We start from the raw sequence: 24,538 nt of genomic DNA, 5'->3' as shown, positions 1-24,538 counted from the left end.
CTGTTAATTCAACCGCCGGTATCAAATGTGTGACTAACTGCAGTTCGGAGAACAATTATACCATAGATTGTACCAATGGACAATGTTCTGTCACAAATAAGGGACCCCAATGCTAGTAAGTGCTCTCCTTATCAACTCTTCACAGCTTCCTGTATCATACAGTCTCAGACACCATTGTCACATCATCATCTCCTCTTTGTTCCCATCACTTCATATCTTTTCATCATCCCACATGTTCACCTACCTACAGCATGTTCCAGACATCTTTCTTCCTTCCCTCATAGTCTTTCTCCAAAGTGTTCCAAGTCTCCTTTTCATTGGCTCTTATATTTCCTTAAATCAGTCTCACAAATAAATTCAATGCATGCAAGATCTTCTAAACATTGCAACATAAGCAAGGTTCAAACAAGTAGGTCAAAGAAGGCCATAATTAGGTGGGATCATGTGTCTTCTAGTCCAATCTCCAACATCATCTCTCCTTAACACCTACATCTTCTTGCCTTCTCGTCTCCTCTCATCCTCGTGCTCAACACTCACAGCCTCCAACATGTCCTTTTCATTCTCCATTTAATATTTAATTTACTCAGTCTTACATGTCTTCTCTTCACACCTTCATAGAATCTCTTGTACCTACTACACCTGCCCTTTACAGCAACGTCATTCTTAACATGGATTTAACATTTTTGCAACTTCTCTTACATCTTTTAACAGCAGTTGGACCTTGGACGATTTATAAATGGGTGGGATTGGTTCCACGATAAGGCATAATAGTCCTCAATGCTCACATATTACTATATTTGTATTGTTTATTCATTCACCTTAAACTTTCCATCTTTTATCTCATCAGCTGTAAGATTTCAGACCAGTACTGGTACACGGGAGATCGGTGCCAGTCGGCTATCAGTAAAGCCGGAGTCATTGCTGGAGTGACTGTAGGCCTGGCCGTCCTTCTCATTATACTATTGACTTTGGCTTTCTGCTTCTGTAGACGTCGAAATCACTCAGACAAAATCAAGTAAGTATCAATGTTTTACTGACTAAGGCTAAGTGAGCTATGAATTCTTAGATATGTATATGTTAGCACTTACAACAAAATATCTAGATGAAATATCAAACTTCTTTTATTTGCCAGGCACAGGACCTTGATAATTAGACACACTGCACATTCCCCCTGCCCCCATTAGCAGACATACTCCAGTTGGCCTCTTAGTTGCACACACTTTGCAGAGACCTCCCCATTGTCAGACATTAAGCAGAAAAACCACCTTTGTTAGGCACTTAAAAACCACCTTTGTTAGGCACTTTGCACATTGCATAGATTGAGTAAAGCAGATAAGATGCAGCTTGTTTAAGAGCACAGTGGCAAAGTCAACAGAAGCCTGATTCCTCATGTGTCACTCGTTCTTGTACTTATACTATCATTGGAATCTACTAGTTGTTCGCTCACTGTACGTTGATCCACGACTGTCTTACTTCAGTGCTCCGTGACCCACTCTGAACCACATTAATCCTAAAAGAACACAGATTTTGGCTAAACCAGCCACAGCTTTATTAGAAAAACAATACAAAATTTTAATTAAAAAATAAACTTCAAATAATAACTTTTATCAGCCTTTGACGTTAATATACATATAATACGCTTATTACTTTTATTAGTGATAATATGTGTCCAAGAGACTTGACAGTAAGTTTATTAATTTGAGGACTTGCCCTGCATGATTTTAGCTATTGTATAATCATTCAAATAGGTGCTGATGCTTAACCATAAGCCGGAATCTAGGAGATCACCAGTAAGAGATGACCAGTATTTTGATTTCATTATATTAATTTAGGAGAATGATGACTCACAAGTTCAAGCACAGGCACTGTTCCTTATATTTGGATATTTGTCCTCAACAAGTAGGTTCCAAAAGTTTCCCCCAGAGGCCCAGGCTTTAATGTAGATGTCATTTTTCAAAAGCATAATTTGCATCGTAAGGTGTGTCCATTAGTGAAATATTATCAATATCAATGTCGCCACCACAAGAGAAGAAGAAAAATGTTATTACATGTTTCAGTACTTCAAAGTCCTGGAAGTGCTTGTGGAATCCCGATAGAATGTCAAGCTGTTCTTATTCTCTCTTCTGATGGTCTAGCTCAGACATCAGAATTATTAAGTCACACAATTTGCACTGCTGCAGAAGCAATTTAAGTTTCTGTTCAGAAATATTCACACAGCTAATCGTTTCTACAACATTTTTGTCTTCTCCTTGTATCTGTACATGCAATTCATTCTGCAAAGCTGTGAAGCTAAATGTAGGAGTCACACTTCATCTTCCAACTGTTTGTATCAACCATCTCTCTGGAGACCAGCAACTCCTGAATTTCAGGAAGCAGATACCTAAATCTTTGCAGTAATTTACCACTGCTTAGTCATCGGGCATCGTTGAGTATCAAAAGATCAATGTCTTTTGCTTAATTTTGCTTCAGCTGTAACCTGCCTGGTTCTGCCAGATATAGCAAGTGCTACATTGTGGTTTATGGAAGCAATTTTGTAAAGTGGCGACTTTGTTTTGTAGGTGAAGTGTTTGAACACCTATAGAATGTACTTCCCTCTAGTATACCCCCTTAGTGGTAGGATTTTGGACCATCTCCACTTCAGCAGATATATATTCTCCTGCCATTCTATCACATAATGCAAAGCTGGGATGTGTCAGTCAAGGCTGTTGACTCATCAAATTGACAGATTCGTTCACATTTCAATTGCAAATCTTCAGCCATGACTTTACACTGTGAAATCACAGTGGGCCTGATTCATTAAGGAAAGTAAAGCAAAAAAAAAAAAGAGTAACTTTGGACATTGGCAAAACCATGTTGTATTGGAGAGGGAGGTAAATTTAAAATATGAGGACAGATTTATAGTTTGGGTAGTGCATGTCTTAAATCAACTTTTAATGTCAGTGTAAAAATAAAGCCATCAAGTATTTGCATCCTATATGAAAACAGCCAATATCTTCCTTATATGCAAAATAATAAACTCATTTGCACCCCTTGCATTGTAACATGGATTTGCCAAGGTTCATGGTTACTTATTTTAATGAATCAGGCCCAGTGTGGCTGAATATCCGGAAACAATAACAGTAGAAATTATATCAGGTTTAAAATCTTGGGCCTGATTCATTAAGGAATGTAGACAAGAAATTGAGTAAGTTTTCTTACTTAAGTTGTCTGCACAAAACCATTTTACAATGCAAGGGGTGCAAATTATTATTTTGCACATAAAGAAAATACTGGCTGTTATTTCATGTAGCACACAAATACATGATCGCTTATTTGTACACTGAAATTTAAAATTGATCTAGGAAACAAAAAGCCAGTATTTTCCTTATGTGCAAAATAAAAAAAACTAATATGCACCCCTTGCATTGTAACATGGTTTTTGTCCAGGAGAAAACTTAAGTAAAAAATTGAGTACTTTCCTTAATGAATCAGGCCTCTTGAGACTATTTTTTTATGGTCTCTAAAAATGCCTCTGTGACCATTTCTCTATCTTCTAAATATTTTTGTGCTTTGCGAGTATGCAGCTCACTCGGAATAAAGCAATTGTAGCTGTCTAGGCAAGGCAAGATAAGATTTCATTTATTTAGCTTTATTCCTCTGTAAATAATTCTTAACTGAAAAATTGCTGTCATTCTTCCTTTATAAACGGCTCTCCAAATTCACCTCCTTTCAGGCACAAATTTTTGGAATTGGACATAATATAAAATAATTCATCCTACTCAGTGTAAGAGTTGTACATTTTAAGATCCATTGTCAGAGCAACATTATTTGAATTAGGGTGTAGAAAACTAAATAAAAAAAACCCCACAAAGCCACAGCTAATACACATATATACATGCCCAGATAATATACATATTACAAATATATCCGCAGTTAGCACATATTTAATAAAATATAAAAGTAATAATAAAATTGAGAAATGACATTTCTAAAAAGCCTATTCTTCTGAAATCTATTGCCTTGTTTGCATACATGGATGTTCTTTGCATGGTGTTTGTATGTTCTCCCTGTGCTTTTCAGTAAATTGACCTTCATGTGTGTGCATGGTTGTGTCCTATGGTAGGGAAATTAGATTGTAAGCTCCACTGGGACAGAGATTGATGTGACTGAATTAACATTTTCTACAGCGCTGCTAGTCATGTATAATTATATCTGTCAGGAGTGATTTAACACCTATAATATAGCACCCTTGCAACTCCTGGGGCATAAAATTATGGTCACTTAAAACCTACCTTCCAGCTGTCCCAATTTTTGAGGGACAACCATGATTTGAGTAGGAGACTTGCGGGACTTGTGCACAGTTTTAAAGGGTTGTCTTTAAAAGAGGAGAAGGAAGCTCGGGATGGCCCATGACTCCTATGACGCCTGACCATGCCCCAGTGACACTTGACTCCGCCCCTATATCCTGTGACCACAATTCCATGCCATATGGTCATGCCCCCTTCTTGTGCACAGACCACTATCTGAACCACTAATGAGCTTTAAAAAGTTGAGAGGTATGCTTAAATTCTATATATTTCATATCACAAATATGTGGGTTTTCTCTACAACATACAAAACTAATTTATCTACATAAATACATATATCTATTTATCTATATTTCCCCATATCTTTACCTCTTCTCTACACAGTTTAATGGATCCAGGAGACCAATGGCATGAGGATGGATGGGAACCGGATGTTTATGACAGGGCCATCATTAGGAACATCGATGCAGACGGTAACTAATCTGCTGGCCAAACAAATACATTTTACTTACCATGCTATGTACATTAGGAACTTTCATAGTATCACTTTATTCACATCCAAACAAGCTGTGTACTTAACTACTGAGTTGCAATCATAGAGTGGCTTGGATGTTTCTTTTTTTGAGTGAGAAAATTCTTATTCCTTCCATGGTTATAATCCCAGCATGATTAACTTTTAATGTAATCAATGTAGTGTTGTGTTCAGAAGTGATCTCAGTTGGGGAAGGATATCGACATACAAGGCTACATAAAATTGAAGTTGTTTATTTAAACTTAAATATCTTACATCTATTCTAGGGTCTCATAGTTCCAGATCCAACAGCAACAATTTTAAACCATCCTTGGATAAAGTGGACCCAAATGCAAAGGTGAGTAATAGAACGTGTAATAAGTGATTCTGCCCAGATGAAGATAACCCCATTAAAGGATAATTCCAACATTTTATAAATATTCGTAAAAATAAATCCCCCTTCTACCTAACTTGTGAAGAAATCTGACGGAAGCACTCAATTTGCAGAGTAGGAGGCAGTGCAATGCTTTGTCAGCCCAGCTGCCAGCCAAGTCATTGCGCTACTTTAGGCTGTTAAGGTTATTATACTTCCAGCACTAATCGTTATCACAGTGGGGCTTGGAAACAAAAATATTTGAACAGCCTGCAGTGGTGATGATGTAGAGAGAGGTAGGTGCCGCCTATGACTTACTCTGCTTTCTGGGTTTTCTTTGTAAAGGAACCAATTCTGGAAGTTCCTTGCAACTCAGGTCAGAATGATTCATATTTTAAAAACCTTTTGAAAAGATTAATTTAGTCTTTAAATATTATTTTCTTGGTGGAGAAAATAATATATGCTAGAAGCAATGTACAATCACCAGTTGAATAGTAACAATAACTATAAAGTTACTGTAAGTAAATGAAAGTGAGTCAATATTACACCAAACTCTTTTTTTTTGCTGTCAACAATAGCTTTATAAAATTAGCATAGATGCAGGAAATAAAAGATCAATTTTAAACATTCTTTTTAAGAGTATGAATTGACAACACAAAAACATATCTCATTTATTTCCTGTAGGTAAAAAATTAAATTGTTGCCAGGAAAAACCTTTACTTTCAGAAATTGATTTTTGATTTTAAGTTGTGTTGTTAAAGAAATACTTCAGGAAAAATAGACACCTTTCTCTAATAAACTCCCTTCCCTCCAAATAGTAGAGCCATGGGAGTCCTGGTAATTAATTCCAGTATCAATATCAATGATTTCTCCAGGCATGACAGCCTGGAGAAGTTACAAAGTGTGCAGGTTGTCCTGAATAGCTGTCAAAGCAACACATTGGGTGGATGTTGATCCTATCAGCTGAGTCAACAGCACTCACTGCACTCTTAGTTCTTTCAAACAATTCCAGGCATTTATGCTTGGAGAAGCAACCATTACTAGCGACAGCAGGAATGAATAGGTCCTGAATTTTAGGCATCCCATGCATCAGACCATCGTGGTTCCACTAATTTTGCGGAAAGTGGTGTATTTACATAAAAAGGTTCTATAAATGATCACTTTCCCATTATGCAATAAACATAATTTTATTGCTTTTAAAATTAAGCTGCCACAGAATATAATTGTCTAAATTTTCTTCCACAGATGACCTTCCGGAGGCCCAAAATAATCTTCCCTGATTCCATGCAGTAAATCGCTTTCTGATGCCACCATTCAGAACCTACCGTCTATTGGAGAAATGAAGGTTGTGATCTAGAGAAGACAGTGCTGTATCAATGAAGAATTCAATTCAGAACTTATACTAAGAAATTTTAACTCGTATCAATAAAATTATGACTGCAAATGAGACATATTATAACAAAGTATATTAAGGGTTTCAGCCAGGGAAAGATTTTTCCAGACCTCAGCAGTAAAACTGAGAAATCTCCAACCAAGCCACCACATTTATATTGTATTAAATCACTGGCTGTTATCTCTATAAAATTTCCAAGTGTGGTATCTATTAACTACTACAATTGTGTATATGCATGAAAATACTTGGATAGCTTTAGTATATCAAGGTGTTGAGTAGAGTGTGAGGGGGCTGAAAGCCAGTAGATTAAACAATGCAATGGAACCTTGTCTTTGCACATTTATTATAAGGTAAGCCAAGTGCATTGTTTTAAAAAAATATACTGTAAAATGTACCAATTGGTAGTCACAACTGTACTGCTGTACCCATCAATTTACTAAGCATATTTTTTTATAGTGTTTACTGCTATGTCACATAAAATAATTTATATTTAAAGATTATACTGTCATTGTCATATTAGCACTTTATTTTTGTATAAAATACAAATAAAATACTTGATGCGTCTAAGTTGCTTCCATTTGAACACAGAATGACATGAATTACAAAGATATGCATTAACTTTTTCACAAAAAAAACACCTTTAAAAGTAAAGCATGCGCAAAATAAACTTGGAACACGCCTGAAATTAATATTGTCACAAAGACCAGTGTGACTTGTGAATACGACATTTCAATTTCATGTTAAAATAATGTTTACCTTCAACCACAAAAAGAAGACAGCCAACATATAATATTTACTATTAAAATGTAATTTATACATTGGTCCATGCACACTGTCGCATTTCTGGAACGTGTATAATGAATGGTGGCAATTTGAGTGGAGGCATCCTCCAAAAAGTAAAATTTTGGGGAATATAGGATGTTTATTAAATAAAGTGGAAAATCACGTAAACAATATTGAAAAATAGGGCTTATCATATATAATACAAGGCATTGCTAGCCAATCAATCACTAAGAGCATAATTCAAACTTTAAAAAATGGCAATCACAACACAAAATCAGCTTTAGTACCAATGTGTGTCTCAATTTCTGTAAGGCAACCAAAATGCATTTGAAGTGGAGCAGGAGGTTGCATAGATAGAGGGGAGGACTGAGATGGAGCAGTACAAAACTTAGATTTTGTTTTCCAATACAAGATTATGAGATAACTAAGAGTACAGGGAGCATTTTTAAGGTTTTCTTACATGTGCGGATGGGCACATATCCATTTTTATTAAATGAAGTCTTTACGTTTGCACCAAATCAGGGTTGATAGTCTTCAGCTTTCAGGAGAACTAACCACAGATCTTCTGTGGATATAGGCTTGTTCAAATCCTTCGGGCAGGTGCTTTCCATCATGTAATACCACCAGGGAGGCATCTGATTGGCTCCAAATTTATACTGCAGCAGAACAATGACCCCAACCATACAGCCAATGTCATTAAGAACTACCTTCATCATGAAGAAGAACAAGGAGTCCTGGAAGTGATGATATGGCTCCTACAGAACCTTGATCTCAACATCAGAGACAGAAGGATTTGAGCAAGCCCTCATCCACAGAAGATCTGTGTTTAGTGCTCCGAGATGTTTGAAACAACCTCCTTATCGAGTACCTTCAAAAACTTTACAAGTGTACCTAGCAGAATTGATGCATTGATGCTATTTTGATGGCATAGGGTGGTAACACCAAATATTGATTTGATTTAGATTTCTCTTCTGTTCAATCACTTTGCATTTTGTTAATTGATAAAAAAATAAACTATTAACATATCTATTTTTGAAAGCATTCTTACTTTGCAGCATTTTTTCCACACCTGCCTAAAACTTTTGCATGGTATTATACCTTGGCACAATGTTAGTCCCCATAGCTGTGCCAATGGTAATGTAACAAAAATACTTTTAACATAGAAAATAATTTTGCAGCTGAGGGCACACAGCCCAAAGTTGTCCTCCCCCCAAAAATATTTTATTGTTCCCAATAGCAACCCTGTTCTCTCTGTTATCACATATTATTATTATTTATTTTGTAGAGTACCTATCAGATTAGGCAATGCTGCAATGCTGCAATGCTGTACAGAGGATATATAATCATTCACGTCAGTCCCTGCCCTATTTGATCCTACAATCTAAATTCCATAGCCCCCCCACACACACACAAACACTATAGTTAATTTTCTCAAAGGCCAATTAACCTAACAGTATATATATATGAGGAAACTGGAACACCTGAAGAAAACCCACGCACACACGGGGAGAACTAACAAACTCCACAAAGATACGGCCTTGTTGACATCAAGCCCATGACTCCAGCATTGTGAAACAGCAATGCTAGTCACTGTGCCACTGTCCTGTCCAAAGCATGATAACATGTTGTTAAGCGTATCATTATGCTTTTGACAGATCAGTCACCATCATCATCTTGATGATGAGTAATGGTTTTAAATGTAATCAATAAAAATAATCAGAAGCAAAATTGGCTTCCCCCATGATATGTTCCCAGGACTAGCGCTCACAACCTTGACTCGTAGCAACAAATTCAGATGCTCAAACAGAATGGGGTCTCCCCCAAAATTGTACCACTAGTATAAGGCTGTGACAAACGGGGCTGGTGACACTATAGTACGGAAACCTGTAGCATGTGGTACCCTTTCATTGTGCTCCCCCTAGAAGAAAACTGCCCTGTGCTGAAGGCAGCTGGGCTCTTTCCAACACCCATAGCCTTTGGGAGTTTGGTTTATAGAGCTAATAAATTGATAAAAGCATTTTTACGCTTATGCATATTTTTCCTGCCAGCAAACCCTGGCATAGCTAAACTGGTTGGGTATGCTGGCACGCGTAGATTTACAATCTGGCATTCAGGACCCACTGGGAGTGGTAGTGCACCTGCAAAAATACAGTAAAATGGCTGGTATGGCTATGGAGTGGATGCTGATTCCATCACATTGTGGGTGAATTTGGCCCACGATCATTCATGAAAATGCATAACAAATGGCACATGTCCAGCAAAAAAAATCTATCAATTTCTCCTTATACAACATTTTGTCCAGTCCTCACTCAAAACTGCAACTAAACGATTGAATGTACCTACCCACCAACCCCAACTGCAAAGGTGCCATTTCCCTCCTCTAGCATACAGTCCTTGTACCACAACAATTATTACCTGACTCTCATATTAGAATGAGAAGCTGACTTGGGGACCCCTCTCGCGGAGGCGACATGGTGCAAAATCCACTGTAGAAACTCCAAGTGTTCTATCAGTGATGCAATAAAAGAAAACGCTTACAAAGTCCTCACTAGGTGGTACCTGGTGCTGCATGCCTGAATAAAATCTACCCATGCTCTTCTGCAATGTGTTGGAGAGAAAGTGGTCAGACAGGAAGCTTTAAGCACATCTGGTGATCATGTTAAAGTATCGTTCCCTTCTGGAATGAGATAATAATCCATTTTGCAAATATTACTGGGCTCACCCTTCAATCACCAACATGCTTATCTGTGCCCCCATCCCAAAGATACAAAAATCATTGGGCAAACTGTTTTTACATATAACATGCGCCACATAATACCAAATCGCTTGCAAGTGGAAGAAGTGTAGCCGCCCCTCCCACCAAGAAGTTATAAGTTGCATTTGTTTTATCTCCAAAATGGAATACATCACCAGCCTCCAGAATAATAAAGACAGCAATTTTAATAACATTTGGGACCTATGGTATACTTACCATGGGTTCTAAATTTTACCACCCTTGAGTTCGAGCTATTCATATACACACTGCCCTTCGACACACCCTACTTCCACCCCCACTGCATATTCCAACACCTCTGCCCTATAATGTGGTACCCTACAAAAATTCTCACAAAACACATGCTCCTGAAATTCAGTATGTCACTCAGTCAAACTATGTGCGATAGTTGTTTGTTTAATCATATGTCACATATGTGACCTTGACATAACCAAAGTGAATAAAAATAAACTTATTAAAGTGACATTAAAAAATACAGTAAAATGCACACACCATAAAAATACTTTATTACAGATAAAAACTGTCCCACACACCCTTGTTCTTCACTTTATTGCTTACTGAAATCCTGGGTGTGCTCCTGTTCTTGTATCCTACTTGCAATCCATTGGAGCTTCTAAAACATAGTCCGTGAGGAGTCGCAATGCACCTAATGGGCCAGGTGGCCTGTCAGCATCTAAAGATATAGAGCGGCTTAGTCTGTTTTGGTCATACGTATTATTATATGTTAGTATAACCCAATAAATTGGTGCTGGGAGAAATAGCAGTGCTTCTAAGCCTGGGGATTGAAGCTTACTGGGGCTTCTGTATTTTTGCCTTCCTGCCACCCACATGGATAATATAACCGGTTTGTGCTGGTTGCAGTTTGCACGGTGGTGCTACATTGCTGATTTTAATCATTTATTTAGAAAGTCATCCCACTCATGATTGGGATTCCCTGCGCATGTGTACATTCATTTCTTCAATGTGACATCTGGGGTAGACTAAATTAGACTACTGCATGCTAACAAGTTAATATAAACATCACATTGAGAAACATTGGCAATGTAATATGATGTCTTCCATCAAGCACCATGGTGTATTACAATAGTGGCATGGTTTCGGTTGTTAATGTTTACTGAATATAAAATGGTGTTTTTTGAAAACCAAACACAATGCCTATAACACATTTACCACATTTACATTAGATTTTTTTTTTATCCTGCAAATGCCATTTTTAAATAACTACTTATTTTTGAACTAGTAATGACTTCAATGTGGCCGTTATCTACCATCCTCCAAGTCCCGTCTCTCAATTTCTTGATCACTTTGCCACCTGTACCTTCCCTCCCTCATCTTGGGAGACTATATCCCTCTAGACAATCCCTCTGACCCTGCTACTTCCAAACTTCTCTCTTTCTTCTCCTCCCTCAGTCTCTCTCAATGGAACACCTTTCCATCCCATCTTAGTGGCCACTCCCTGGATCTGGTCTTTTTCCACCTCTGTACAGTTTCCGTCTTTAACAATTCGCCTTATTCACACTCTGACCACCATCTCCTCACTTTTAACATCTCCTCACGCCTCTCACCTTCCCCATTCCTTAAATTTATTCTCACCAGGAATAGCATTGACACCATTGATCCTACCAGTTTCTCCATCTCCCTAGTGTCACTCCTCTCACCCATCACCACCCTTTCTTGCCCCGATCATGCTGTCTCCTTCTATAAGCACATCCTTACCACTCCAGTGAAACTACCCTCAGTAAGGTCACTAATGACCTTCCTTTTGCTAAATCTAAGGGACACAACTCCCTTTTTTTCATTCCCGACCTCTCTGCTGCCTTGGATAGCATTGACCACTCCATCCTTTTCCAAATTCTCTGATCTTTAGGCTTCTGTAACACTGCCCTCTTCTGGTTTTCCTCTTGCCTCACAAACTGCTACTTTTCAGTCATTACACCCAACTCCACTTCCCCCTTCTTCCCCAAGGTTCTGTTCTTCTCTCTCTGTTTTTCTCCATCTACATTTCCCTTCTTGGTAACCTAATCAGCTCATTTGGCCTCCAGTACCACCTGTATGCTGATAACACCCATATCTGTCTTTCCTCCCCTGACCTCTCCCTCTCCCTTATGCCTTGTATCTCCTGCCGTCTCTCAGTCGCCACATAGTAGATTTTCTAGTGCTTTCTTAAACTAAATATTTACAAGACTAAAATATCATCTTACTTTCCACCACCCCCCGCGACTCTTTCTGTTGATGATACTACGCTATTTTCTGTCCCTCAAGTCTGCTGCCTAGGAGTCATTTTTGACTACTCCTTCTCCTTTAAACCTCACAATCAGTCCCTCTCCAAATCCTGCCACCTCCAACTCCAGAATATATTCAAGATCTGGCCTTTTCTCACCATGGCCAACACAGCTCTTATTCACTATTTTGTAATCTCTCTCCTTCATTACTGTACCCCCATCTCTCTGACTTACCCATCTCCTGCCTTGCCCCATTTAAGTTTATCCTCAGTGTTGCTGCTGTTATTTTTCTCTCCCATCGCTCTATTTCTGCTGTCCATCTCTTACCAGTCCATACATTAGCTCCCTGTGACATACATAATTAAATTTAAACTCCTCTATCTCACCTACAAAGCATTCAGCCAATCCCTCCCTTGTCTTTTCCCAGACTCCTTGCTGCCCCTCCAATCTACCAATGACATCAACCTCACTACCACAATGATTACCTCTTCCCATTCCTGTCTATAGGACTTTACCTTGGCTGCTCCCCACCTGTGGAATGATCTCCCATGTTGTTTTATGGTAGCCTCTACTCTCCAAGGCTTCAAGCTTGCCTTTAAAATGAACTTCTTTATTCCCATTACCCTCTGCACCTCTAGGCCTGTATTCCTAGCTGTAATTTCTTGAGCAAAGGTCAACCTCACGTTGAACGTTACCACTACTCTCACTCTTTGTCCGGGAAATACCATAATATGTTTTATGCAATGTGTTATTGTCACGAGCCGCGGAGATCCCATCTCGCTTCTCCTGCGTCCCAGCTGTCATAGTAACAGCCGGGACGTCACTTCTGCCTTCCTGTCCCGGCCGTTACCTAAGCAATGGCCGGAACGCTCTCAGTACAAGCACAGTGTGCCGGCAACCGCACTGCCGTGCGCATGCACAGTTATTAGCAGTTAGTGCTCAGCCTCCTCGGACAGTAGGAGGAGGGCTGAGCTAATTAATTAGTCGGCGCATGGTGGCTAATTAATTACACCACCACCTCTGCTCCCTGATTGGTGTCCTTCTGTATTTAAGGCAGGGAGGGCTTAGCCTCCCTGCCGGTTATAGTTTCTGGACCCCTAGTTGTTGAAATGCTCCCTGTTCCTGAGCTCTCTGTTGCTGTTTGGATTGATTACTTGTTGGGACCCTTGGCTTGGATTTAGATTCTGCTGAACTGCCTGCTGCCCTGCCTTTTGGACTTGTTTCCAGGACATTCCTGTTTATCGCCAGTCCTGACCCATTTGCCTGTTCCTGACTATTCTGTCTACTATGGACCCTTGACTCTTAGCTCCTCCTACCTATCCACTGTGGTGTTACTCATAAACTTAAAATACACAAAGTTAAGACCTGGGGGCATCTAAGTAACTGTGAGCACATCTAGCTCTACAGGAAAGGCGGCTGCTATAGGTGAAGACCTCTACCGTTAGTTCTGTCAGTTTATGACAAGGCCGCCAACATAACAGTTATAGATCCTTGCTGTCTGTTTATTGTATACTATTGTAAATGTCATGTATGGCACTGCGGACCTCTTGTGGCACCTTATAAATAAGAACAAATAATAATAATAATAATAATAATAATTGATTTCCAAGAAAACAAAGTGAAGACCCATTAATACAAATAATCTGCAGGAAATTTGCTCTCCTCTATCACTGACTAACTCTTTTCCTCTGCAAAAGACGTCAGTACCAGCTCTTATGTTGTGTAACTTAATCATTCAAAATTATTATTTTGTGTATCTTGAATGTTTCATATTGGGATATGTTCAAGCCTTTAGTAAATAATAATAATGGTTCTATATTTATATAGAGCTTTTCTCACCATAGGACTTAAAGCACTTTACATTATTGCAGAGGGTGAGGCAGCCATCTTGGACACTTTCAGCAGCTATTCTATGGAATCATTCACATCAGTCTAACTTCTCTACCCATGCACTAGCGTCCATTTTCGTGAGAACTCAGATAACTTACCAGTATGTTTCTGGATGTGTGGGAGAAAACCAGTGTACCCAGAGGAAACCCATATAGTCACAGAGAGAACATACACACTCCACACAGATGGAGCCATGGCAGGACTTGAGCCCGTGACCCAATGGTATGAGGCAGCAATGCTAACCACTGTGACACTATTTACTTACCTCAGAGCCAGACACAGACATTTTGTTTCTATAATATATATATATATATATATATATATATATATATAATTAGTCTCTGCATAAACTGGCCTGCTTATGTGTATATATATATATATATATATATATATATATATATTCCATAGACAAAAAACCTGACGGTTTAACATGTCCGATTAAGGTTCCTTATACACCATCTAAAATTTAAGAACACTTTTGAAACTCTTCCACTCAAACTCCAAAAATCAATGAAATTACGACGATTAAGGAAGGAACCTTAATGGATGTGTTACTTGCGTAATACAGACATGGTATGCCATCACATTGTGTGGATAGCTACAGATTCAGCACTATCATGGAGTGAGATTACTGTCACTCACAAAATGGTGGATCTGCTAATTCACAGATTTGTGGAATACACACATGCAGTGCACTGCACAATACATAGAGCCATCCTTTGACCCTCTACAACACAGAGAGCCATCCTCTGACCCCTGCACAATACATGGCTCTGACCGTAAGGTTTTTTTTTCTATGGAATTTTATAGCTTTCTGTAAAGTGAAAATATTTATAATTTTCAAATTCTATGTATCTGAATGTGAAATCACCCACCCTATGCCCACCAACAATTCTCTATCACATGCCACCATGCCCCCTAAATTATTACATGCCCCTCCCACTGCCAACCAGGTTCTATCACATGACACCCACTTTTCTCACATGCCATCTCCTGCTCATCAGCCTTTCACATATGGGCCCTTGCTGACCCCTGCACAATACATAGAGCCATTCTCTGACCCCTGCACAATACATAGAGCCACCCTCTGACCCCTGCAATTTACATAGAGCCATCCTCTGACACCTCTGACCCTGCACAATACATAGAGTCATCCTTTGACCCCTGCACATTACATAGAGCCTTCCTCTGACCCCTGCACAACACAGAGAGCCATCTACTGACGCCTGCACAACAGAGAGAGACATCCTCTGACCCCAGCACAATAAAAAGAGCCATCCTCTGACCCTCTACAACACAGAGAGCCATCCTCTGACCCCTGCACAATACATAGAGCCATCCTCTAACCCCTGCACAATACATAGAGACATTCTCTGACCCCTGCACAATACCTAGAGCCTTCCTCTGACCAATATAGAGAGCAGTCAATTTATTTCCTCATTATACAGATAGCCTTTCTCCAACCCCTTCACAATACAAAGAGCCTTCTAGTGAAACCTGCATAATATAGAGAGTCTTCCACTGACTTGTGCACATTATAGAGAGCCGTCATCCATCCACTTGCACAATACAGCAGCCTTACAGTGGCCCCTGTGCAATACTTAGAGGGTTGATATTGATATTGCATAGGGAATATTGAAAAAGTATTGTATGTTCCACATAGGAAACTGGACACGGATATTTTTATAATAATTACACATTGAAACATGTTATAAAGGGAGACATAGTAAACTATAGCTCAAAGGAACTTGTCAGTGTGCTTAGTCGTCCTTCAATAACCCCTGAAAGGATGTAATACCTGGGCAAGAGCAGGATATATTACACAAATACAGACTAGAGGGTCTAACTCACACCTAAAGATCTGAGGGCCAGTAGGCAGGCTGATCAGGGTAAAAATAAATGAATATGGCAAAATGAAAATCTCCACCTAATAACATAAAATCAGCCTTATATAAAAATGTATTCAAATATGTGATTTATATATTGTGGTCTCTGTTTTAAAGTCTAGTGCCATTAAATGTCTACCTATGTTCAAATCATACCGTAACAAGGGAAGAATTTCAGATCTTACCACCTGCCACAGTATAAGCACAGATCAGAGTAGACAATCATGTCTGGGGGTCACCGCGCTGCTCACAGTTGTCTGTGTCCAGAGAGGGATTTTCTTTTTAGTTAACCTGAACAGAATTTTTCCAAAGTCTATGGCTAGGCTCAGTGTTGTAAGATCACAAATGCTTTTTTTATATCAGAGTAATTCATTACATCACCTGCCCTGTGCCTTTCATCAGATAACATTACTCTCTGTCATCCTGTCTCTACTGAGGCGTTCTCCATACCCCTGCATCATATCCTCATTACTACATGCATCCTGCCCTGTGCCTTTCATCAGATAACTTTACTGTCTGTCATCCAGGGGTAAATGTATCAAGGTCCGATTTTGCCAGTGTGTTAAAATCAAGGCAAATCGCGATTTTAATGCCAAACTCATCAAATGTATCAAGCTGCGATTTTTACCCTGATCTTCAAAATCGCTGCTCATCTCTGGCGCTTTGATGCGATGTAAACACTCCCGTGTTTAGCTAACTCTCCTGTGTTGTAGCAGCGAGTTCTATAAACACATCACTGTTACACTGCCCTGTCCGGGGCATCCGTTTGTTTTTGTCACGTTACCAGAGAGACTTCAACTGGATCCTGATAGTTCAGCTGAGATTGACGTTACTTCAGCGAGGGGCGCGGAGTCTAACAAGTGAAAGGTGTTCACCAGAGATTCCCGCAAGGGAATATGGGCTTTTGCGGCTTCCACTTGCAGGTCGCGGTCCCCTGGAGAAGTTCTCAGCGAACACAGCAGACGGAGCGTAGAATCAGGTAGAAGCTGCGCTGTCACTTGATAGCGGTGTTTAGGCGGGAGGTTGGCAGCGTGGTTACTCGAGAGAGAGAATATAACTGAGACGTTCAGCGGAGTAGTCACTAGGGAGCTGGTTAGCAGGAAAAGATAGTGTCGCCACTTGGAAGTGCTTTACCGGAATGCAGCAGCGTAGTCACCTGGAGGTGAGTTCCCCGGAGAGACGTAGCTTGGAAGCTTGAGGGAATAGCAAAGACACAGGAGCTGTTTCCAATCTTAAAGTCAGGGATTGACTGAAAGAACCAGCATTGAGTTCTGGTCAGAGGAAGTATATATAGTGCAGTTCCAATTGACCAGCCAATAGAGGGCAGTGAGAACACATAAAGCAGTTAGACGGTTCTGCGCATGCGCAGAACCACTGAGCGCTGAACGGAAGAAGGGGAGAGACAGCGCTGGAGAGTTGCAGCAGCGTGGACCAGGTAAGTGAAAAGAAATAGCGGGTCTTGGTGGGGATGGCCTCTGTAGTTAGCGGGTACACCCGCCGGCTCCCGGGGAGGCAGCGGGAGTCCGGTGCGTGACAGTACCTCCCCCTTTAGAGGTGGGCACCGAACACCTAGGACCTGGTTTCTTCGGAAATTTGGAATGAAATTTTTTCAGCAGAAGAGGAGCACGGATGTCTGCAGCCCGTACCCAGGAGCGTTCTTCGGGACCGTACCCCTTCCAATCCACTAAATACTTGATTGTTCCTCTAGAATTTTTGGAATCCAGAATATGGCTGATCTCGAATTCATCAGTTTGTTGGAGAGAAAGGGGAGTGGTAGATGTGACAGGAACCGAGAACCGATTAATGATGAGTGGTCTCAATAAGGAGATATGAAAGGCATTGGCAATACGTAGAGTGGGTGGTAGCCGTAGCTTAAAACACACGGGACTGATTACTTGAATGATCCTGTAAGGACCAATGTAGCGAGGAGCAAGTTTCATGCAGGGCACTTTAAGACGGATGTTCTTTGTAGATAACCACACCTTGTCGCCAACCTTCAAAAGAGGAATAGCTCTGCGTTTTTTATCTGCTGCCAGCTTGTAGCGAGTAGAGGATTTCTGAAGGGCCTTTCGAACTCGAGACCAGATGGATAGAAAGTCCTGTCGAAGAGTGTTAACTGCTGGAACTTGGGTGGGAGGGAGGGCAGAAAACTCTGGCATACGCGGATGGCCTCCAAATACCACGGAGAACGGAGTGGTTGATGTGGATTCGTGAAAGGAATTGTTATGTACGAACTCTGCCCAGGGTAGCAAATCCACCCAATTACTCTGGTTGGCTGAAGAAAATATCCTGAGAAACGTCTCCAGATCCTGATTGACCCTTTCTGTCTGGCCGTTGGTCTGGGGATGATATGCGGAGGAGAATTTCAAACGGATACCCAGAAGATGACAAAGGGATCTCCAGAATTTTGAGACAAATTGTACCCCACGATCCGAGACAATTTCAGCAGGGCAGCCATGTAGTCGGAAGATTTCCTTAATGAAATGTTGAGCTAGACATGCTGAGGATGGAAGGCCGATGAGTGGAACGAAGTGTGCCATTTTCGAGAAACGGTCCACAATAACCCAGATGGTATTAAATTTATTAGCTGGAGGTAGGTCAGTGATGAAGTCCATGCTAAGATGGGTCCAGGGCTTGGTAGGTAGTGGAAGAGGTTGAAGTAACCCTTGTGGAACCTGGCGAGGAATTTTGTTTTGGGCACAGATAGGGCAAGCAGCCACGAAATCTTTAACCTCGGAGTGGAATTTGGGCCACCAGTACTGTCGAGAGAGTAGTTCGAATGTTTTACGAGAGCCAAGATGACCTGAAAATCGTGAAGAATGACACCAGTGAAGAAGGCTCTTCCGTAGATGAGGAGGAACAAATGTTTTTCCCTGGGGGGGAATGGGGTTTGAGGAAGTTGAGAATAATTTAATGCATTTGGAGTCCAGGATGGGACGTTCCAGCAAGGTGTCTGATCCCGAATTTTCTGGGAAAGCCCGGGATAATGCATCCGCTTTCCTATTTTTGATACCGGGTTTGAAGGTGACCCGCAGATCAAAGCGGGTAAAAAAGAGGGACCAGCGGGCCTGACGTGGATTCAGGCATTGGGCTGACTGGAGATAGAGTAGATTCTTATGATCCGTGAAGATCGTAACTGGGTGACGAGCCCCCTCTAGAAGATAACGCCACTCAGTTAGAGCCAACTTCATGGCCAGGAGTTCTTTATCCCCAATGGCGTAATTACTCTCTGCTGGCAGGAACTTGCGGGAGAAGAAAGCGCAGGGATGGAACTTGCCTTGAATATTTTTTTGCGAAAGAACTGCTCCTACACCGGTGGAAGATGCATCCACCTCTAGGAGAAAAGGAAGAGAGACATCGGGTTGCTGGAGGATAGGTGCCGATGAAAAGGCTCTTTTGAGAAATTGGAACGCTTCCAATGCTTCTGCGGTCCAATTTTGCGGGTTTGCCCCTTTTCGGGTGAGAGCTGTCAGAGGTGCCACCACAGATGAGTAACCAGCAATAAAGCGCCTGTAATAATTGGAGAAACCCAAAAAACGTTGAATGGATTTGAGTGTAGTTGGTTGGGGCCAGTTGATTATAGCATGAACTTTCCCCGGGTCCATTTGTAGACCGGAGCCAGAAACCAAATAGCCCAGGAAAGGCAACTTAGGAACCTCAAATATGCATTTCTCCAATTTGCAGAACAAATGGTTGGTACGTAATCTGGAAAGAACTTCAGCCACATGTAAACGATGATTGGGAAGATCTTTGGAGAAGATTAAGATGTCATCCAGATATACTACGACATTGGAATATAGCAGATCGCGAAAGATTTCATTCACAAACCCCTGGAAGACGGCTGGGGCGTTACATAAGCCAAACGGCATCACTAGATATTCGTAATGGCCGTCCCGTGTGTTAAAAGCCGTCTTCCACTCATCCCCAGAGCGAATCCGGATCAGGTTGTAAGCTCCGCGTAGATCGAGTTTAGTGAAGATTCTCGCACCTTTAATGCGATCGAAGAGTTCGGTGATTAATGGAATGGGATAGCGGTTTTTAATAGTGATGGAGTTCAGGCCTCTGTAGTCGATACACGGACGGAGAGCTCCATCTTTTTTTTTCACAAAGAAAAACCCGGCCCCGGCGGGTGAGGAGGAAGGTCTGATGAAACCCCGTTGCAGATTTTCCTTGATGTAGAGTGTAGTAGCCTCTGTCTCGGGCAGTGAGAGCGGATAGACTCGACCTCGTGGAGGAGTTTTCCCTGGAATGAGATCGATGGGGCAATCCCAAGCTCGATGGGGTGGTAGACGCTCAGAGGAGGCTTTAGAGAAGACATCCGAAAAGGAAGAATACTGGTGCGGTAACATAACTGTGGTGGGTTCTGAAGGAATCTGTGTGAAGCCGAGAGGTTTGACTGGTGTTAGGCATTGGCGAGGGCAGGCAGGACCCCACGCAATGATTTGTGATGAAGGCCAATCCAGATGGGGTGAATGTAGATGAAGCCAAGGTAGACCTAGGATGATTGGGCTGATGGTTAGTGGAAGAACGAGAAAGGAAATCTTTTCCCAGTGGAGAGCCCCAACTTGCATGGAGATGGGTCTTGTTCGTTTAAGAATACTTCCATTAGGGAGACGGGAACCGTCAATGCCCGTAGTAGCCAAGGGCTTTTTCAGCGGAACAGTGGGCAGCGCTAGCCTAGTAACCAGAGATTGTGACATAAAGTTCCCGGCTGCTCCAGAATCCAACAAGGCCTTGGACGACTGGGGCCCTGAAAGCAAATGTAAGGTGACAGGGAAAGAACACGTTAGGTCTGGAAAAGAAGTTGGAGAGGAAGTAAGAGTCCCTAGACTGACCTCTCCAGTGCAGGCTAGGGTTTGTCGTTTCCCGAACGCCGGGTACATGAAGCCAGGAGGTGACCAGGATCTCCACAATATAGGCATAGTTTATTCTTCATTCTTCTCTCTCTTTCATCCGGAGATAAACGGGAGCGCCCCAATTGCATAGGCTCATCCGTAGACGTAGGTGGTTGAAAACGAGGAGCTAGACGAAAGGTAGACCGTCTAGGAAGGTCTTTCTCGGACGATCTTTCCCGAAGCCGAAGATCTACCCGGTTGCAGAGAGAAATTAGGGCATCCAAGGTGGGTGGCAATTCTTGAGAAGAGAGGGCATCCTTGATTTTATCTGACAGCCCTTGCAAGAAGGCAGCAACAAGAGCCTCATCGTTCCACTGGAGCTCGGAAGCTAGGGTCTGAAACTCAATAACGTATTGAGCCACAGAACAGGAATTTTGACGTAGTCTTAGGATGCTAGTAGCAGCGGACGTCACTCGTCCCGGCTCATCAAAAATCCTCCTGAATGCCGAAGTGAAGGCGGAAACATCATTGAGAAGATTGTCATTACGTTCCCAAAGAGGCGAGGCCCATGCCAGGGCTTTCCCGGATAGGAGGGAGACCATATAAGCGACTTTTGACCTGGGAGTAGGAAAATTCTGAGGTAATAACTCAAATTGAATGGAGCACTGATTTAAAAAGCCTCGGCAAGAGGTAGGATCACCATCAAATTTGGAGGGTGTAGGCAAACGCAGAGAGAAAGCGGCTGCAGCAGGGACTTCGACTGCTTGTGGTTGAGCAGCCGGCTGAGGCGGGGTCTCCTGTAAGGCGTCTAAACGGGATGCAAGAGTTTGCAAACCTTGCAGAAGTTGCATCTGAACTGCATCCTGACGCTCCACTCTTCCAACCAGGTGTTGAAGCATGTCCTTGGCGGAAGGTTCTCTATCAGGATCTGACATGGCTGGTTCTTAGTGTCACGTTACCAGAGAGACTTCAACTGGATCCTGATAGTTCAGCTGAGATTGACGTTACTTCAGCGAGGGGCGCGGAGTCTAACAAGTGAAAGGTGTTCACCAGAGATTCCCGCAAGGGAATATGGGCTTTTGCGGCTTCCACTTGCAGGTCGCGGTCCCCTGGAGAAGTTCTCAGCGAACACAGCAGACGGAGCGTAGAATCAGGTAGAAGCTGCGCTGTCACTTGATAGCGGTGTTTAGGCGGGAGGTTGGCAGCGTGGTTACTCGAGAGAGAGAATATAACTGAGACGTTCAGCGGAGTAGTCACTAGGGAGCTGGTTAGCAGGAAAAGATAGTGTCGCCACTTGGAAGTGCTTTACCGGAATGCAGCAGCGTAGTCACCTGGAGGTGAGTTCCCCGGAGAGACGTAGCTTGGAAGCTTGAGGGAATAGCAAAGACACAGGAGCTGTTTCCAATCTTAAAGTCAGGGATTGACTGAAAGAACCAGCATTGAGTTCTGGTCAGAGGAAGTATATATAGTGCAGTTCCAATTGACCAGCCAATAGAGGGCAGTGAGAACACATAAAGCAGTTAGACGGTTCTGCGCATGCGCAGAACCACTGAGCGCTGAATGGAAGAAGGGGAGAGACAGCGCTGGAGAGTTGCAGCAGCGTGGACCAGGTAAGTGAAAAGAAATAGCGGGTCTTGGTGGGGATGGCCTCTGTAGTTAGCGGGTACACCCGCCGGCTCCCGGGGAGGCAGCGGGAGTCCGGTGCGTGACAGTTTTTTTCTTACATATTTCACCGTTATTACCCTACACCCACCACCCAGGGGTGTAGGAAGAAACCTAATGCTATCAACACTGGGTGGGTGTCCCTAGTGGGGGGGCCTGCTTGTTTTTTTTGGCGGACTCCACTCCCTAGGGAATCCAGCTCAGCGCTGAACAGCCTGGGGTTGGTTAGTTATTATGGCAGGGGGACCCCTGCAGCGTGTTCTCCTGCTATAGTGCCTCCAACCCCGGCTGGTTTGCCTAGTGCTGGTTCCTTGAAAATCGGGGGGGGGGGGGCCCCTGCAAAAAAAATTCCAGATTTTCACGGAACCAGCAGTAGGTTGGCAGCACTAGGGTTAAGACTAAATAGAAGGGGGACCCCACGCTTTTTTTGTTTTTTTAAATCACCGCAGGAACCTCAGATCACTTTTAAATTTCCTGCGCCCCAGCTCAGTGCAGTGAATAAATTAACTGATGTCACTGAGGGAGCGGGAAGTTTGAAAGGGCTCTGTAACAAAGCTCTGGCACCGCTCAGAGAGATTAATAAACTGTGAAATGAGAGCGGTGCAAGGGCTAATACTAGTATAGTGTGCCCCCCTCAGCCCCAAAACACCAACCAGCCCCCTGTACCCAATAAAGATGGCTAAATTCTCCTGCTCACAGAAGAAAATTTCTAAGCGAGAGGGTCAGTCAGCCATATTTATACTCTCAAGTAAAGCCACTTTGAGTACACCCAGCACACACTGACTGACATGCGCAACGTTATGAAATCCCCACATTCACGGGGGTTCTCAGTACTTCCTCCATGTTGACGTCTGCGCGGGTTGGGTAGTGGAAACTTGCTTCCCGGAGCATTCCACTCCTGACACCACTTGTGGCAAGAGCCCGCTACTGCAGAAGCACACGCGTACAACTTCTTACTTTTTATGGTTCTTTATTGTCAGGATGGTAATAATGTTTTGACACCGTATACTTGCACAGCAATTATGGAGACCCTCAACACTTACTATACATAGTCCAGCTCTCTGTCCAGATCAGCCAGCTAGCCCAGCGTTGATCTCCCTGAACAATGAAACAAGCAGGGTTTTATACCTGACACTCCTCCCACAGGCCTAGCTTGATGGACAGGTGAAACACCCACCTTCTCTTTAAAAGGAAACGCCCATCCCTGGCTCTGTTTAGACTATCAGACCCACCCTGTCTGTTTGCTGAGAGGAAGCAGCTTTTAAATCATGTAAGTAAACCAATTTTAAACTACACATATGTTTTTACCTGGTTTAATCTCCACCTAGGTACATAACTGTGCCAATGTTTTACTCTACTTCCCTGCTTTCTCTGCATATTACCAGCTTAATTACTTTTTTTGTTAGAATATATATATATATATATATATATATATATAAAAATATAAATATATATATACATACAAGTTTTTTTTTCTATGGAATATATATATATCTAATATATATAAGCCTAGCGGCGTGTGTTAGTGTGTGTGTGTGTGTGTGGAAAAAACTTTTTTCTCAGAAAGGGCTCATTGGCTCATCCAATTGACCTGAAATTTGGTATACTGACATTATTTGACAAAAAAAATATAATAGTGAAGTCAGTTAACTTCCATCATCCCCCCTTCCCCCCATGGGAGGGGTAGTAAAGGCTAAATTTACCAGTTGAGGACTCAAACTCTTGACCGTGTGGGTATTTATTTACCAGAGCCTGTGTTTGGTCATGGACAATTGTATGTCGCATTTTCACGAGTACGGAGAAGCAGTGATGTGAAAGTGCAGGTTATGAATACTGCCCTTCAAGGAAGACTGATTGAGCACAGCGATAAGGTGTTTAGCAGAAACGTTGTGTATCGAGAGGTTTTAGAACAGTAAGACAATGG

At 42.0% G+C, this 24,538-nt stretch overlaps 1 long non-coding RNA gene across 1 annotated transcript; it reads left to right on the top strand.

Moving 5' to 3' along the window:
- The first annotated feature begins 855 nt into the window (after positions 1–855).
- On the top strand, positions 856–6,728 carry LOC142151167 (uncharacterized). Its single transcript, XR_012691158.1, has 4 exons — positions 856–1,015; positions 4,671–4,759; positions 5,085–5,155; positions 6,416–6,728. It is a non-coding gene; the product is annotated as an uncharacterized LOC142151167 (long non-coding RNA).
- Positions 6,729–24,538: the final 17,810 nt, after the last annotated feature.

The sequence above is a fragment of the Mixophyes fleayi genome, chromosome 4 (assembly GCF_038048845.1).
Source record: "Mixophyes fleayi isolate aMixFle1 chromosome 4, aMixFle1.hap1, whole genome shotgun sequence".
Taxonomy (NCBI): domain Eukaryota; kingdom Metazoa; phylum Chordata; class Amphibia; order Anura; family Limnodynastidae; genus Mixophyes; species Mixophyes fleayi.
This window is presented reverse-complemented; position numbering and strand designations above follow the sequence as displayed.